Source organism: Zophobas morio, unplaced genomic scaffold, assembly GCF_036711695.1.
Source record: "Zophobas morio isolate AGI-343-1 ecotype UQ-CSIRO unplaced genomic scaffold, CSIRO_AGI_Zmor_V1 ptg000017l, whole genome shotgun sequence".
Taxonomy (NCBI): Eukaryota; Metazoa; Arthropoda; class Insecta; order Coleoptera; family Tenebrionidae; genus Zophobas; species Zophobas morio.
The window spans coordinates 4,541,764-4,556,941 of record NW_026972122.1 but is presented as its reverse complement, the minus strand read 5'-3'; positions in this window follow the sequence as shown (position 1 = coordinate 4,556,941).

Below are 15,178 nucleotides of genomic sequence, written 5' to 3'. Positions count from 1 at the left end.
AGTTGGGAATTATAGCTATGGCATGATAGTTTGTAACATCTGATCTATTCCCAGACTTAAAAACTGGGCACACTTTAGGAACTTTCCATATATCAGGAAATGTGCAATTTCTAATAATTCAATTAAATATTATACAAAGAGCGACCTCAAAACAGCTAAGACAGTCTTTTATAAAGAATGAGGGTAGTTGATCACAGCCCATTGTAAAGTTTGGCTTAAGTTTACGACTAGCTTTACGTACATCAATAACAGTAATTTCAAACGTATGCAAAACATTAATATCAGAATTGACAGGGATATCACAGACATTAAATTTATCACAGCTAATATTAGTATCAACAACGCTATCAAAATTTGGATCTATGTTATCATTAGATGAATGAAAAATATTACAGGAATTATCACTTGTTTGACTACTAGAGTTGAAAGGTTTAACAAAGACACTCTTAAAATGATCAGCGAAACCATCAACAATTTCTTGAGCTGTAGTATAAGAGAAGTCATTTTGGAACATTTCCCTGGTATTCTGCTGGTTTTTCTTTTGTTAGTTATATAACTCCAGAAGTTATTTGGATTCAATTTGATATCAAATTCAGCCGAACAGATAAACTGTTTGTGTTCACGTTGTAGGTATGCTTCTCTTTACCGACTTTTGTAAATTTTTTGCTTTGTCGCGATACATTTCAAAATTGGTCTTCTTATACAATTTCCAGTAATATTTTCTACTCTTGATATTTTTTATTATCTCATTAGTAAACCTATCAGCATGGCTTCGTTAGTGGTCGGTCTACAGTTAGTAATTTAGCCACTATCACGCAATATTTAAGTGAAATAATTGATATTCGAGGTCAAGCTGATGTAGTCTACACTGATTTCACTCGAGCTTTTGATTCAATTCAACATAGTATTCTTCTGCAAAAGCTTGATTTGTATGGATTGTCGGAGGATTCATTGCTGTTAATGCGTTCTTATTTAAAAGACAGAACATCTTACGTTGCTTATAGTGGTTATGTGTCTTATAAATTCTCAGTTAATTCCGGAGTTCCGCAGGGTTCTAATCTTGGTCCTCTTTTATTCATTCTATTTATTAATGATCTACTCGAACAATTTAGTTGCCCAGTCCTTGCATACGCTGATGATATTAAACTATATCACTCCATTGGCAGTGCAGTTGATGTAGATATCTTGCAGAATAATATCAATCTGATGATTAGTTGGTGTGACATGTTTAAGTTGCCATTGAACAAGGAAAAATGTTTTCTTGTCAAATACAGCCGTACTTCAACTCAATCGTCCTATGTGTTGGGAAATCATATTATTAAGCAAAAGAATTGCATGAAGGATCTAGGAGTAACTTTTGATTCCGAATTATCATTTCTTCCACATCTAGAGGTTGTTTGCACATCGGCGTATAAATCATTGGGTTTTGTTATGAGAACATGTAGGCATTTTTCTGACTTAACTTTAATTAAACAACTTTATTTTGCATATGTGTTAAGTAAAATTGAGTATGCAAGTCTTGTATGGAACCCTATTTATGTATCTCATATTATGGCCTTAGAGAAAATTCACAGAAGGTTTTTAAAATAATTATCATTTAAAATTGATGGAGTTTATCCACAGATTGGTACTGATCAGCAAAATTTGCAAAGTCGACATAATATGAAGTCATTATTACAAAGGAGAGAAATGTGCTGTGCAAAATTTGCTTATAAGTTAATACACAATAAGATTGACTGTGCATTTTTACTTTCCAAATTACCATTTTATGTGCCACGTTTAGCATCACGATATGAAGCAAGTTTTCAAGTGTCAACGGCGAGAACAAATGTTTTACAACGTTCACCGATTCATGTCATGTGTAAAGCTGTAGATAATGTATATAATGATGTATTTTGTTAGGGACACCCAGAAATTTGTTATATTTTTTTCTTTTTTTATTGTTAATTTTCTTTATTTAACTTTATTTTGTTAAACACACATTGTTATTAATATTGTCCTATAAGTGGTAAATCTGTTGGACAATAAAGAACATATTATTATTATTATTATTATTATTATTATTATTATTATTATTATATAGGATATTTAGAATTTTTTACAGTAGATCTTGGGACATGCATTTCAATAACTGAAAATATCTTATTGTACAATATCTCACAAGCATGGTTTACATCTTCAGTGCTATTAATCTCATCCCAAGTTAGCGATTGCATTGCTGTGTACATACCTGAGAAATTTGCTTTACGATAATTGTATCTGGATAGCAGTTTATCATTTACAAATTTGCAGTCGTTATTAATCAAACAGTCTACTTCTATTGACAAACAAGGGTGATAACTACCCTCTTTTACTAAAGGTTGATCATGGTGACTGACGGTAACATTGACACCATTAGATGTGATAAATAAGTCAAGAGTACGGCCTTTACTGTTCAAAATATTATTGTGTTGGTACATATCATTAAAGTTTAAAAAATTGTGAAGGATAGTGTCCTCTTCTGATTTGGTATTAAACCCTCCAGATGTTGTTATGTGTGGAATGTTGAAGTCTCCTCCAATAAGAGTTATATTTTGAAAATTTATTGTTTGTTCCATATAATCAAAAATAAGTTGATACTTCTCAGGTTTTATTGAAGGAGGAATATACAAATTAATAATATGAAATGTGTCATTGTGGTATTGAACCTTACAGGCCACAATATCAATTTCTGAAACAGGATTACTCAATGTTATTTCTTCCACATTGAGCTTGCTATCAAAAGCAATTAGTACTCCACCACCCCTGGTAAATTCTCGATCTTTTCTGAAGACATTATAATTATTACTAAACAATTCATTAGACAAAATATGCTTGTTAAGCCAAGTCTCTGTTAATAGAATTATTTCAAAATCACAAGCTAAGATACTCGTATAAAATGAATCAAATTTCGTATTAAGACCTCTTACATTTTGATACAGAAAAATAGAAAATATACTCTTGCTATTCTCTGCAATTTCCAATGTGATATAGATACCTTCGAACACACTTTACAAAAAAAGCTTCTCGATCGTGTAAGACCCCGTTAATGGCTGTAGCATCAGTCGCAAGATCTGATTGACACTGAATGACAGCAAAACATCCCAGCAATCCCTCCCGACCGCATTCGCCCATCGGCACACCTCGAAAAAGCCCATCACCGCAATGAATCCATAATTTTTTCCGTCCGGGAATTCAAAGTCCTTTTTTCCAGCGGCCGCTGGCATGTGTCCATCCTGCCAGCGGCACGTCTCGCGACATCGAAATAATTCAAAGTAAACTGGTCATTGTATTGTAAGCATATTAGTGTCCAGAGTTTCCAGATTCCAGATCACGTGTAGCCCATTAGGGTTTCCGGTGGCGAGCGGCATCAGCGGGCCTGAGCCAGATCAGGGCCTTTCGATTGGGATTCTGAACGCGTACACACACGTTGCTACCGAGCGGCTACCGTGTGCCACCCCGCCTACTCTGATCCGATAAATGCACTGCTCGATCCGGCGTTTTGTTGTTTTTGGTGATGCCGAGACCGGTCATTAGAGGCCGAGACGCGAGGACGAGAGCGAAAATTCGGACGGCGAAAAAATTATCGGATGGGCCGTAATTAGGGGGCCGAGGGGGCGCTGCTGGAAAGTGACAGATGGATGCTGGGAGAATACGTTCTAATTAGTTTCGCGGAAGTTTTTTGTGAGTGGATTTGGGAAGTTGGCCGGAGTTGCAAACTAAATAATTAAACTAGCGCCGGAATCACGGAATTAAAGCGGTATAGAAACATTCTGTTTTGGTGCTTTTTTCGAGCCTGTTTGGGATTAGAGAAAGGCTCTAACTTGTCAGTAATAAAAGCCAAATTTGAAGTGGCACTTACAGAATTAAATGTCAAACTGTACTTATTTGAAATCTGAAATGGGTTTTTTTTTACTTGCTGACCGTAAGCCAAGGAACTATTGTAATCGAGTCCATTGGACGACTCCCTAGATTTGTTTTTTCGACGTTTCGTGACCCTTAGACTACGAAAAACTAGATCTCTCGTTTCCGTCTGTCTGTCTGTCTACCGTCTGACCGAATGTTTATTAGACAGATAATCGCCGAAACTATTGGACCGATTGTTGTCAAATTTTGTATCTGCACTGGTAGTATATGCATCCATGTTGAGTTTTTACCCTAGGCATCCATCCATGATTCTTGGAAAAAAAAAATTAAATTTAAAAATTTAAAGATTTTGCAATTTAAAATGCAAACCCGAACGGTCTGAAAAATTGCAAACGTTTTAGGTTATCGTACTCATGGTAAATCGTTAATCAAAATTTATTCGTTTATCGTCTTCCAAAAAATTGATGACGTCATCTCAAAATTTTGTCGAATAAATCCTGGCTGCAATATACAAAATATTATAACTCTATAATTTGGTTTATCAATGCACTCATAGATTTAAGAATGGCTTATACAGGGTGACTCTGAAAAATAATAAATTCGCAGAATCAATATTTATAATTTTTCAAGAAATCTGGATACCTTCAACCAATATTTTGATATCAATAAATTTTTCGTTTTTTCGTTTTCTTCTTTTATTAAATTTTTCCATTTTGCAATGTTTCGGTTTTATAATTTTTTGTGTTTCAACTTTAATATCTTCAATTTTTCGCTTTCTCAGTTTTTCAAGTTCTCGATTTTTATTTTTCATTTTCACGATTTTATGTGACAATTTTTCGTTTTTTATTCCCTTTATTTTTTCAATGTTCTTGTCCATTTATTATGATTCGTTTATTCAATTTTGAAATTTCTGATCTTCGATTTTCCAATTTCTTTAATTTTCAGCATTTTGATTTGGTAAAATTTCGTTTTTTTCCATTTTATACTTTTTCGATTTTCAAGTTTCCCAATTTTTAATCTTTCGATTTTACAATTTTTTGTTTCTTGAATTTTTCAAGTTCTTGATTTCCAATTTTTACATTTTTGACAACATTCGTTTTATACTCGTTTCTTTTTTTCATTAGTAAATTTTCAATTTTACATTTTTGGTGTTTTTCCGTTTTGTTTATTCAAAAAGTTGACAAGTTGAAAAATTGAAAAATAGAACAACTGAAAATCTAAAATCAAAAAATCGAAAAACTGAAAAAACGGAAAATTGCAAAATAGAAAAAATAGAACATCGAAAAATTGTAAAAACGAAAAAAATTAAGTAACCAAAATTTTAAAAATCTAAAAGTTGTAAAATCAAAAAATTGAAAACAGAAAAATTGCAAATTGTGAAATTGAAAAATTCGAAAATTGAAAAATTTCATATTGAAAAATATATATAGCACAGAAAAAGAGAAAAATTGAATAAAAATAAAAGACTGAAACGAAAAATTGCAAATCGAACAATTAAATATCGAAAATCTAAGAAATCGAAAAATATTGAAAAAGTTGAAGAAAATTGAAAAATTAGAAAGAAGAAACACAAATCGAATCGGAAAATTAGAAAATCAAAAAATTGCGAAATCGAAAAAATATAGAATCGTTAAAATTGTAAAGTCAAAAAACTATAACAGTAAAGGATCTAAAAATTGAAAAATTAAATACCGAGAAATTGAAAAATTCAAAATCGGAATATTGAAAAGTCGAATAAATGAAAGTTTTAAAATCAAATAATTGAAAAAGTTATTTAAATGAAAGCTAAAAAAATTCCAAAACAAAAATTAAAAAAACGAAAAATTGAGGAATTGAGAAGATGAAAATTTTAAAATTCAAAAAACGAAAAATTAATAATATTAAATTTGATGTTGAAAAAATGAAAATTCTCAGAAATACTCAGAACATTGAAAAAGAGAAAAATTTAAAAAATAAATTAAAAACCCGAACCGACAACTTTCGAATAGAAAAATTGAAAACTTAATTGATAACTCACGAAGTAGCAAAAATTGAAAAGCTGAAAATGAAAATTCCAAGAGTTGCAAGTTGTAAAATTGAAGCACAAAAAAATGAAAATTTGAAAAGCTGCCAATCGAAAACTGGAAACGAAATATTATAAATTCGGAATAATGAAGAATCGAAAGAAGAAATCGCAAATAGAAAATTTAAAAAACGGAAATCTGAACAATCGAAAAATTGAAAAATTAAAAATCCGAAAATCAAAAAGTCGAATAAATGAGAAAGTTTTAAAATTTAATATAAACGAAAAATGGAAAAATTAGAAAATCATAAAATTGAAAAAGTGAAAACATTTTTAAATTATACGTATTTATTGTTACATACTTACCTATATTAATGAAAACTAGAAAAATTACAAAGCAAAAACTGAAGAAACGAAAAATTGGAAAATCGAGAAACTAAAAAGTCTGAAATTGAAAAATACGAAAAATTAAAAAAAAAAACAAATGTTCAAACATCGAAAAATTGAAAAACGAAAAATTACAAATTGACAAATTGAAAAATCCAAAAATTGAAAAATTTCACATTCAAAAGAAGAAAAATTATAAATCCCAACATTAAAAAACCGAAAAATTGAAAAAATAAAGAAAATAAAAGATAGAAAAATTGCAAAATCTAGATAATAAAGAAACAAAAAAATTAAAAATTGAAAAACTGCAAATCGAAAAAACGAAACACTTAAAATTGAAACAACAAAAAATTATTAAAATCGAAAAATAAAAAACTGAAACTCAAATCAAGAGATTGCAAAATCTAAAAATTGAAAAATAGAACAATTGAAAATCTAAAATCAAAAAAATCTAAAAACTGAAAAAACGGAAAATTGCAAAATCCAGAAAATAAAACATGCAAAAATTGGAAAGAAGAAAAAACGAATCGAATCGAAAAATTGAAAAACCCAAAAATTGTAAAAACGAAAAAAATGAAGTATCGACAAATTAAAAAATTGAAAAACAAAAATTTGAAAATTGAATAAATGAAAAATATAAAAATTCAAAAATCGATAAATTGATAAAATGAAAAGCTGAAAATTGAAGAAAATTAAAAAAAAAATTGCAAATTGTGAAATTGAAAAATTCAATAATTGAAAAATTTCATATTGAAAAATATATCTACACATACATATATAAAATTATAGCACAGAAAAAGAGAAAAATTGAAAAAGTGGAAAATTGAAAAATCAGAAAGAAGAAGAGACGAATCGAATCGGAAAATTAGAAAACTAAAAAATTCTGAAATCGAAAAAATATAGAATGGTCAAAATTGTGAAGTCGAAAAACTATAACAATAAAGAATTTAAAAAATAAAAATTAAATATTGAGAAATTGAAAAATTAAAAATCAGAATATTGAAAAGTCGAATAAATGAAAGTTTTAAAATCAAATAATTGAAAAAGATATTTAAATGAAATCTAAAAAATTCCGAAACAAAAATTATGGAAAAAGAAGAGAAATTGAGAAAATAAAAATTATGAAATTCAAAAAACGTAAAATTAGAAATTGTAGAAGTTGAAAAATCGAAAAATTGAAAAATTTCACATTGAACAAAGAAAAATTATATAGGTACTCAGAATATTGAAAAAGAGATATACATTGAAAAAATAAAGAAAAATAAAAAACCGAACCGACAACTTTCAAATCGAAAAAGTGAAAAATTTGAAATAGAAAATCTGAAAACTTAAAAATTGATAACTCATGATCATGAAATTGAAAAATCGAAAAACTGAAAAATTTTAAAATGAAAACGCCAAGAGTTGGAAGTCGTAAAATTGAAGCACAAAAAAATGAGAAAGTGAAAAATTGCAAATGGAAAACTGGAAATTGAAAAAACAAAATATTATAAAATGGGAATATTGTAAAATCGAAAGGAGAAATCACAAATAGAAAATTTAAAGAATCGGGAAGCTGAACATTCGAAAAATTGAAAGATTGAAAATCCAAAAATCGAAAAGTCGAATAAATGAGAAAGTTTTAAAATTGAAAAAGGGAAATTTTTTTTAAATTATATCTGTTATTACATACCTATATGCATTAATGAAATCGAGGACCTGAAAAATCTGAAAATGAAAAATACGAAAATGTAAAAAAGAACAAATGTTAAAACATCGAAAAATTGAAAAGCGAAAAGTTACACATTGAAAAATGCAAAAATCCAAAAAATGAAAAATTTCACATTGAAAAGAATAAAAATCATAAATGCCAACATTAAAAAACCGAAAAATTGAAAAAAATAAAAAAAATAAAAGATAGAAAAATTGCAAAATCTAGATAATAAAGAAACAAAAAAATGAAAAATTGCAAATCGAAAAATTGGAAAATTGGAAACCCTAGAAACTCAAATCAAGAGATTGCTAAATCTAAAAATCGAAAAATTCCAAAGTTGGAAAACTGAAAACCTGAAAAATTTAAACTTGAAAACTCGAAACATTGCAAATCTAAAAACTGAAGTAAGTAAATTTAAGATAAAATTAGGTTTACCACCAATACCGGATTGAAGTCATTTCCAACATATCTAGGAATTTTTCAAAATATCCTCATATTTTGTCTTTTCCACTACACTTATTGTCTTTGCGTGGGTTAACAGACCGTGGTACAAATAAGTGATCGGCGTATTCCTCCATATGCACCCACCACAACCCACCTGCACACTAGCAACATTTCCAGCCTTCTGCAGCTGCAATATCTCCAACTCGTCAAAATTCTATTATTGAGTAATGATACGGTAGTGCTTAATAAGTGGGTGGCGCTTGGTACTTTATGATGTTGTCGTGTTTTGTGTCTTAATTTAGAGGTGCTTAGGACGTTTACTAATGAGCTACCGTACACGCGATACTTAAGGTACGAGAACAGTGCGTCAAGCCAAGCCCACCGTAGATACACCCGAAAGATAATGATTAATTATAAAAGAAACACAAACCCTGCTTCATCTCCATTCTGTTCTTGCATCATCGCACGTCACACGTAATAACGTACGTTCCATTCATTTACGAGATATTTACTGCGCCTTCCGAGAACTTCAATAAGTCATCTGTGTTTTGCCCGGATTACGAGAGTTTTTCTCCGGCGGAATTTGAGTTCGCTTGAAAAACCGGACCAGCAGATTAGGTGCTACATTCGATGGCTTCTCAATAAACCCAGCCCATTATATTTTCTACTCGCCATTCAGCTGAAATTTATCGCAGATATGGGACCAGAAGATGGGCGCTGGAGCGGCAGCGTGCTCTGGGACGACGTCGTAAACTCGATGGAAGTGGCGTTTATTAATATTTGGCTACCAGACAGCACAAATCTTCGACGGAACGCCGTATTTTATAATAGATATTGGTGATTCATGGGGTGCATAAACGGGGAACCAGTTCATGGAGAGGAGAGCGAAAAGCGGCGTTTAATGTGTGGTGATCTAAATAGTTTTAATGTTTAATAGAAAATGAAACAGAAAAGTCAAGAGGAAGATTTTCTGAACTGGAACCGGTTGGATATTTTTCAAGTATGAGCCAACAAGATAATGCATCTTAGGTAGCGGTGTAAATCTCGAACATATTTTCTGTAATGTAAAAATACGCTGTACAATATTATTTAATTTTTTTTCTCATAGGTGGGAACATCAACTGTGATGAAAATTTTATCAACAGGGGACTAAAATTTAAAAACATCACTATCTGGCAAGCGAAAACCAACCGATTTATTTACAAATTATATGTTTCGGAAAGACCTGCAACGACAAGTTTGGCAACTTAATGAAAAAAACGAATATTTCACTGTAGATAGTCTTTTGGTATATTCTAGGGAACAGTTGGAATTTAAAGGGGGGCGAACTACATTATATAAAATTCTTAAGTCAATAGGTTATAAACACAGGGAAGTAAATGGTCGCAAAATTCTATGTGAACAAAAACATGTCCTTGCAGCCAAAATTTACAGTTTCTAAATTCTTGCGAAAATTTGGCTTTCGTGTATTTGGATGAAACATGGATCTATCAAAATGGTTCGTCCATTCGTCGCTGGGTGCACTTCAAAAAATAACAATAGAGACTATCATAAAACGATGGACGGGACAATTTTTTAAAATTGGGTGGTTAGTCAGTTCATTCCTGCTTTGGCAACGTTGAACCAAAAATGTGTGGTGGTTTTAGACAATGCACCGTATCATTCGGTTCAGTTGGGTAAACCACCCACTTTTTCTAGTAAAAAATGTGAAATGCAGGAATGGCTCTTTAAACATAGTGTTGAATTTGACAAAAAATTTTCGAAGGAACAGTTGTAGGATTTAATTAAACCCTTCAGAATCAATAGAAAAGAAAGATATTCGGTAGACGAGAGATTAAGGGAAAGTGGCGATGAAGTTCTTAGATTAACCCCGTACCATTGTCAATATAATCCAATTGAAATGGCGTGGGGACTTTGTAAGAACTATTACAACAAACATATACATTTTCAACCTTCATTAAAAAATTGGGTGGAGAATTTATGGCTTGAGACGCTTTCTAAATGTAATCCAAGCATGTGGCAAAATTTTTGTAAACATTGTGAAAAACTTATTTTGGCAGATTGGGAAAAAAATATGGGAAATCTTTCGTACGAATCTATACCTCCTTTCATTATTTCGCTAGGTGAATCTGATTCAGAATCTGAATTTGAAAATGACGGTGATGATACAGATTTCATAGCGAAATAATGGAAATGGAGTGAATTGTAGCTTGTCGGGGGGTGATATTTTTACGCATCTTTCGTTCTAAATTTACCAAGGTAGTATGTGAAAAACTACCTGACGTACAACAAAATAAGTGTAATTTTAGTTAGATCATCCACGTTGTTACTTTGTACCAAATTTTAAGCATTTTCATTTTTTTTCTAACTTTTCATGGACCTGGAGAAGGCGTATAGTAACGTTCTTATTAATAAGCGTTTGGAAGTACTTAGTAAAAGCAAATAAAGAGCACTTACGTGAGCATTACTAATAGCTATATATAAATCATTCAATTTAAGGCTGGAAAAATGTTTCAGAGGAGCTAAACCCATCAAAGCACTGGAGTAAGGTTGTTGTCTTTTACCAACCCTTTTAGTAATCTTAAAAAAGTGAAAAAAGAAGTTGGAAGATATGGAAATAGGCTGTTCACAAAGGTCGAAATTTCCATTTCTATGAAGAGTGGGCGTGCAGAACGAACTGATGATTGAGAATTAAAGATGAGATGCTAAATGTGGCATGCGACAATAGTCGTATGTAGAACCCCCATTCATATAAAAGCAATGTTTAAGTGAAATTTTAGTGTTTGTTCCTTACATATGAAATAAACACTTACAAAAAGCCGAATGACGTAAAGTTTTATGCTTTCTAAGAAATGGATACCGTTAACTTGGTCATTGCTACTAAAAACTGAAAGTATCGGCAACAATGTTTATATTTCTGGCATATTTTTTAACCTTTAATTCAATAAAACATAACCTAACGAAAAAAGTTCAGGGAATTTTTATTCTTCTGCATCGAATACCAACAAACTCACTAGATTTTCATGGCCAACCCTACTATATAAAGATCGTGAACGGATAATATGAAAACATCTAACAACGATCTGGAATATGTACGAGAAACAATTCTAAACCGATGAACCATAATATTAAATTTAAAATTAAATCTTCCTGAGTGAGTTTATACTAATTAAGTCTTGAAAATTTTCTAAATATGTAGTTTCAAATCGTCGATATTTTACGATTTTTTGTTAAGTTTACGAACTCACTAAGGTATAATAAGGATAAAATTGGGGCAACATGAGTGCCCTAAGGTTCTTCTGATGGAGCATAGATTAGACCTGATTTAATACTATTAATTATTACTCCACGATCAAATACCTTTGATAAATCGACATAAATACAATTAACTTCATACTCACTTTCTAAGTTAATTAAGAGATAATTAATAAACACCAGAAGGTTTCTCGTGGTTTAATAGAACTATTATTTGATTAGCACGAAAAGAACTGATATCTGCCATTATTTAAGAGCGGACTCTAAGCAAATGCATGAAAGTTGTATATAAATGTGTATCTGACAAAATCCTATTTTTCTGACGAATAATAATTAGCGCAGTTTCTTGTACTGCTATACCTAATCTTCTTTTTGTATCCTCGTACCTAATTTCATTTCATTTGTACAATTGGTTCTCAGGATGTTTAACACTCTAGCAACCCTGTATACATAAACACTTAAACTTTGTTACTGCTGAGAGGCCATTTTTTCTATATTTTACATTGTCCGTACACGTATGGTTTTCACAATATTTTGCAATTTGTTTATTTTGAACTTGGATATGTAATAGCTGATTTCAGATGAATCTGCATCGCGGATGGTCTTGACAAATTGGAGTTTACGTTGATATGAAAAAAATATCTTCTTTCTTCGTCTGATTTAGATCATCTGATATGAAGTTATTTGGAAAAAGCTTTGGCATCTGAATATTTATCACAGAATAAATGAGAATAGCGTATTGGGACTTAAACTTAATCACAGTAATGACAACAACTGTAAAAATCGTGAGAATCAAGGAAAACTGAAGTGCGAACTCTGTAAAAGGGATAACTAAAAATAAAATAACAATAGAATATAATAACTTAATCTAATTTAACTAAATAAAGTATACATACATCTGGGTATAAATTTGAAAGTCATTGTTCAACAAATTGCTTTAATTTTGATTTAAATCTACCTAAAGACACACCAAACAACTCAATCTACCTTTCTAGCAATTCTGGCAACAGACGACGAAAATCCATTGTTATTTATAATAATGCTTTTTAGAATTCTCGTAGGGCAATCCAAACTAAATAATTCCACTAATTTAGTACAGTATATTACGTGTTAATTGACTTGTCTTGTTGTTTTCATTTGCTGTCTTCCCCTTTGTTCGAACTTTAAGTGTCTCAAAAAACAGTTTTTATCAAAACTTCAGATCATTGAGGAATAATCTCAGATAATGAAGACAGAGGAATGACTATGATCAGTGTTAGAAATTACTTTTTAGGTTAGGATGGGTTATTTTTGGAGCAAAATATGTTCATCATCATGTCCAATTACCGTAACGGGGTGTTAAATGAGGATCGGGACTGACTGTAATAATAATAATAATAATATCTTTATTCATACAGAGTAAAACAATTGTTTTATGTACAAGTCCAACTTAAAAAAGAAAAATGATTTAAACTATTCAAACAGTTCATCATTTAAGAAATCCTTAAAATCGTAGTATGATTTTTTTATTAAAAAGCTTTTGATATGTACTTTAAAAAGCGACAGAGGCAAGTTTTTTACAGTACGAGCAATTTTATTATAGAATTTGACATAAGTTGTCACCATATCTGGTAAAATATCGGTGACTATCATTTTGAAACAAATATTTGTGTAAATGAAAAATACTAAACAAGTAAAGATATATAAAGAGGACAGCCTTAAAATAGCTAACTGTCTAAAACCATCTCTGCAGTCCTCTCGACATCCAATGCCCGCTGAGATTCTCAATGCCCTTTGTTGTAGAGCCAACAGACAATGTCTTACAGTGGTATGACCCCATAACAAAAAGCCATATTGAAGATGTGATTGGCACAAAGAAAAATAACAAATACGGAGATCATGTATTAATAACTGATTCTTAAGGCTACTTAGAAGAAATATAATTTTGCTAATTTTATTTGCTACATTTTCGCCATGGATATTCCATGTTAATTTGAGGTCTAGATGCATGCCCAAAAATTACACTGTTTGGTCAAAATTTGGAGGAGTGACATCATTTTTGTGTGAAAATAACATATTGACAGTTTTATTGATGTTTAGGGTTAAGTTGTTGGTAGTAAACCATTCCAAGGTAATGGACTGTGCGATTGCATTGATTGTGTAAGCAGTTTGTGCCGATGACACTTTATTTACCATGGTGGTATGTATCAAGTCATTCGCGTAGATTAAAAGCAGAATCGGACGCAGTATTGATCCTTGGGGGACTCCTAAATTTACTGGACGTCTTTTGGATACTGTTCCATTAAATTTGACCAATTGCGTTTAAGTAGTTTTCCAATAAACTGCAACTATTATAACGTAGTTTGTAAAACTGCAATTTTTTAGCAGTATTTCATGATTGACGGAATCGAATGCCGTGGAGAGGTCTAGAAATGATGCCACTCTCATCTTGCCTTCTTCATAACATGTGTGAATAAATTGTGAATTGGAGAAGAGATTATTATTCTCAAAATATTGGTTCAGTTGATCGAACAGTATTTTTTCTAGTACTCTAGAAAATATCGGTAGAATTGCAATGGGACTGAAATTAGACGGGTTATTTATGTTGGCCTTTTTATAGAGTACCTAAAAAATGTAATTTTTTAATTAATTATCGTGTTCGTTGTTTTCGACAAACTTAACCTCACTTTTTGGTTTTCATTATTTGAAAAATTACTGTTTCTTTGCAAAACAGACCGGTTCGACTCTAATCGCCTTTGAAAGGTGTAATTCTTGACAAAGCCTTTAAATACTTTTCTGATAATTAGGCTTCGGATTTTAGGTCGTTAAAAAATGAATAAAAGGAGACCTTTTTAGGTCCCAAAATTGACGAATTAGGTTATAAAAATCTTAGTTTAGGTTAAAAACCTGGAGGAAAAAATATTTGCTCAACGAAAAAGCATACATCAAAGAAATATATATTTAAAAAAAAAACATTAAACAAAACATTGTAGAAACAAATATTTTGTGTAACAAACAAAAAAATGATTAAATAAATAAACGATCTATACTTACGTTCACTAATTCTAAGTTATCGCAAAAAAGTGGTGATCAAATTAAAGCAAGTCGCATTTAACAAAAAATAAAATATTAATTCAGGTATTTAAAATGAGTTACAAAAGCAAACTATATATTTCTCTAAATTTTCGATTGTAAATTTACACCTTTGATCGCTTAAAACACTTTTAAGTTTTGAAAACGTGCGTTCCACATCACAAGAAGTGACGGGTGCAAAATTAAATATTGAACAATCTACGTTTTCATTTATGTATGTATTGTAGGTAGCATTTCCATTACCGCAAATTACGTTATTTACTGAACATAGAAAATCGTATCCTGGATTCTTTTTTAATAGAGAACATAATTTTTGGAACGCCATTTCCCCCACCTCTCCTGGTGTGTTTTTTAAAGATGTATACATTTTTTCCACAATTTCCATACTTTGGTTTAATTTTAAACCTGTAGTTTATAATTGTTCTATTGCATCAGCAATA